General features: G+C 33.5%; 1 pseudogene; it reads left to right on the top strand.

The window, feature by feature from the left end:
- Positions 1–1343: 1343 nt before the first annotated feature.
- Positions 1344–2752, top strand: LOC110193375 (NEDD8-activating enzyme E1 catalytic subunit-like; annotated as a pseudogene).
- Positions 2753–4540: the final 1788 nt, after the last annotated feature.

Raw genomic sequence — 4540 nt, 5'->3', positions numbered from 1 at the left:
TTAAGCTTCTCTTCTTATCTCCTTACGAACACTGAATGTCTCTCCAATTATTTAGGTATATTTTAAGAAAAATTTTTTTGTGGTTTTGACTTTTTATACTTCAATAAATTTATTTTTTAAAATTTCATTGATGAATTTTGCTTTATTATAATGATCTCTTTCAAATAAACCTCTCTCCTTCATAGAACCTTCACTTTAAAAAATTTAGCAAAACTCTCTGATAGTTCAATTGCAATGGACATGACATGTAACATTCTGTAATACTCTACCATTCCTTAACAGAATGAAAGAAGTATATTTCCACTCCAGTCACCTGGAAACAACATCATTTATTGTATTTTAATTACATTACAATTTAGTGTTCGTTTTTAAATTTACATCATTATAATCATTGTATATATTGTTCTATTTCTACTGTCTTCAAAATACGTCAATTTGTATGAATCTTCTCACATTTCTTTGAGTATAATAATGGACGGGCCAATGAGAGTCTAGTCCTGGGAGCATAGACAATGGACTCACACGGACATTTGGTGAGGATCCTTTTAGTAATCAAATAATGGCAGCTCTGCTCTCCTCTTTTAGAGCATGTACAATTGTTATATGACTGTTTCCAGTCTATTTACTTTTCAACTGGGTGCTGAGGTGGAATTCAATGCTCCAACAACAAACTCCTGCAAGAGTAAATCTATCTCTCTTTCTTGGTGGTGATTGAGACAAGGACTGCTGTAAACCTTCATGTAGTTGGAACAGTGCCTTCCTCATGCCAGCTCCCTATTTTACCACCTGAATCAAAACATGGGTAAGAACATAGCACCTCTGTTTCTTTACTTCTTTGGGTCATTCTTTCCTCCTCTTAAGTGAAGAATTGATGGAGGTAGAACAGATTAGACTGCAACCTTGTGAGATTAAAAAAGGTCAAGAGAGACACCTTTGTCCAATGATGGGCTACAGATACTAGAGATTATGGCAGCCCAGCCTAGTGAGGAGTAAAACCCCAAGTGGCCTGATTGACCCAGCATAGAATTGAATTAGTGACTTCTAAGAAATTGTTTTCTCCTGAAACAAAGTAATGTACTAAGCAAGAGGAATTTGTTCTTATCAGTATCCAAAGTTGTAAGCTCTTGAAGTCAACAATATGTTGTTAGGCATATGGCTTCTCCAACATGTCAGAGGGCTTCAAGGATCTCTTCAGGCATTCAAATGTTTGTACTCATGCTTGTATCTTTGATCAATGCTCCTCAGTCCTGGGATCTGGCCTGCCTCTGTGCTATCTCCTGTCACAAAACCGTACCAAGGCAGGAAGTATGGCTGAGGTGGCTCATGGTAAGGGGGGAAACAATATGGTGGATAGCAGGGAGCCAATGGCTGTTGATAGTGGATATGGGAATACTGAAGACTTGGGAAGGTCACAGGAATTATTTTTAAAAGTTGCTCATCAACCTAGACATTTCCACCCTCTGCTTTTAAACGGAGCAGTGAATTCTTTATTTTTTGTTGGATACACATAATTTGCTAGTCATTGGGGTGAGAAGATTAATATAAAAACTCCTGAAAAATATGACATTGTCTCATTTTAGACAAATTCATATAATAGATATAGATACTATAGACATTTTCAATCTAAATAAGTAATTTTTGTTTAGGCCTAGAGATGTTGGAAGACCTAAAGCCTAAGGTGTTTCAGAATTTCTTAATGACAGAATTCCTAATTGCTCTGTAGTTCCATATTTCAACAAGATTCATAATTTTGATAACACTTTCTATAGTCAATTTCATGTCATTGCATATACTCTAGACTCCATCATCTTAGAAGATTGATAAACAGCATGTTGATATCATTTCTAAATTATAAAGATAGCATATTAGAGCCAAACTCCATTATTATTTTGATAGATGGAGGAATAAGAAATTATAAAGGGTAATCCTCCCTGAAATGGCAGCCAGTATTGAATTTACCTAGAATTTTATGTCAAGTTATTTTTCCACTACACATCATTCCATCTATGTCCAGGCTACTAAAACATCGTATTGAGTATGCAAGAATATTGCAGTGGCCCAAGATACAGTCTTTTGGAGAGGAGGTTACATTATATGGAGATGATACTGATCATATTCAGTGAATTTTTCCCAAAATCTTTAGGGAGAATATCACAATTTAACATTAGAGGTGTTGTACATAGACTAACTCGAAGAGAGATAAAAAGAATCATTCCAGCAGTGGCTTCCCACAAATATTGTCATTGCAGCTGAGTGTACCACTAATTTTTAAAAATAGTAACAAGTATATGTGTGTGTGTGTGCATATGTGTGTGTGTGTGTGTGTGTATATATATATATATATATATATATATAATATATATATATATATATATATATATATTCCCTTTGATAATTACTTGGTATTCACTGATGTAGATGGGCTGCACACACATACATATTTGAAGCAGAGAATTGTCCAGATTGCAGCCAGCTTCCCCAAAATATAGTTTCCTTTGTCTGTTAAACTGGAAGAGGTTTTAGATTATCTTATTAATAATGCCTCATTGCAAATAGAATCACCAGTCATCAGATCCATATTAGAGGAAAAGAACATTTTTGCTTGTAGATGATAGCTTCCATTGAAAAATGAAAACGGTCAAATGTGTCTAAGACACTGAAAACGTTGGGACTTCTTAATGGACAAGAATTTGTCATTGCCAACTTTACTATGCCACAGACTGTGCTGTTCAAACATCATTTTCCCACTTGAGAACAATAAATGTTTGGATAAAATAAGATAAATTTCACTGAAAAATTGTGTCCTGTGTGAATGTTCAGAATAACCTAATTGATGCCCCTTTTAGTATTGGCATTGATCAAATTTGACTTTTATAATGAATTACTGTTTCTTACTTCCAAACTATCCCTATAAGCCATAATTTACATGATGATCATACATTTGTATCAATGTGTAGATTAAGAATCAGAGAGATAAGAGGGAGGGAATGAAGGAAGGAGAGGGAAAGAGAGACAGAGAGAGACAGAGACCCACACAGAGACAGAGATAGAGAGAGAGCAATAATATCACTGCTATTTAACTTTAGGAAGCAAAGGCTATCTTGTATGTGAGGGTTTGCAAATGGTCAAACTGTAATTTTCAAAGTTCAGTTGAACATATGAATATACATATACATATATATATATACACACAAATACATTTTAAAAGATTAAGACTTTAAATACCATTTTGTAAGTTAGATAAATAGAGCCTTTGAAGACTTAGATAGTTATAATATACTGAATTTAGAATGTTTCCTGCTTGAATTAATATTCAGTTGATTTCAACTATCTAAATATTAAATATTACAGATTTCTTTGTCCTTAGTATTTTATAAGTAGTATTTAATTTGACATTTATCCATGAAAATTGAAAATATTATCCCACATATTTATTATGCTAATATATAATGTTGGAGTCAGAAGCTCACTGATGTTCCATAACAGAACTTACTGTATGAACAATTTGGTACTATTATATTATGTACTAATAAAACCATATCTTGTCTAAAAACAACCCTGAGAGATAGAAGTTTGCACTTACATTTTGCAACTGTTTCAAAGCCCTCCAACAATCTCATGTAGATATACTATAGGAGACATGTCTCCCTCTACTTATGAAGCACTCAGGTCACAGGGCTGTCCCTCACAAAAACTGCCCCAGGTATGGCTGGAAGTGAAGTTACACCAATATCCAGCATTCCTCATGATGCAGAAATTACTATTGCATCCAATCCAACAGGCATTCACATAGCCACTATGTGTAAAGTGTAGTGCATGTGAAAAAAAATGAAAAGATTAAAAAAATTATCACATTTATCACCATTCATCCAACCACTTCTCAATTTATGGATATATAATTCGTTTCCAGTTTTATAATACTATGAAGAGATGGTATATTTGGGACCTTTCTTTAATATACTCACCAGATGGTAGAAACTCAATAGACATATCATTAAATGGCAAAACAATATGAATAGTTGGTGATTTTTCTTACATAATTCCAAATTGTTTTCCAGAAAAATGCACAGTTCTATGAACAGTGTGTTAATGTGCCTATTTTCCCTCAGCACCCACTATCCAATGTTGACTATTTTAACCTTTTCCAATTTTTGAAGTTTAATGGGCATGAAATGAAGTCTTAGGGTTTTTTAAATTTGCATTTCTCTTATTAGACTTGAAGCATTAACAGAAAATTTGATTGTCTATAGTTTGTATTTCTTCTTTTGAAAACTGTTTCTTTATAACTTTTGATCTCTTATAGGTTGAAGGACAGCTAAAAATATTTCCCCTCCACATAATTGTGAAAGATGTAATCTTCAGTTCTTCTCTAATTTTTTTTATAGTATCACCATACTTAGATGGCATAAGATACTAATTCCAGTCTATTTTTTAGTAGATTACTCTCCTGTTTCCCCAGCAGTTCCTATTAAATATGATGCCATTACCACTCCCAATAGTTTATGTTCTTGGATTTAGCAATCACTGAATGCTGTATTCA

This window comes from Phascolarctos cinereus, unplaced genomic scaffold (genome assembly GCF_003287225.1).
Source record: "Phascolarctos cinereus isolate Bilbo 61053 unplaced genomic scaffold, phaCin_HiC Scaffold_1;HRSCAF=81, whole genome shotgun sequence".
NCBI lineage: Eukaryota > Metazoa > Chordata > Mammalia > Diprotodontia > Phascolarctidae > Phascolarctos > Phascolarctos cinereus.
This window is presented reverse-complemented; position numbering and strand designations above follow the sequence as displayed.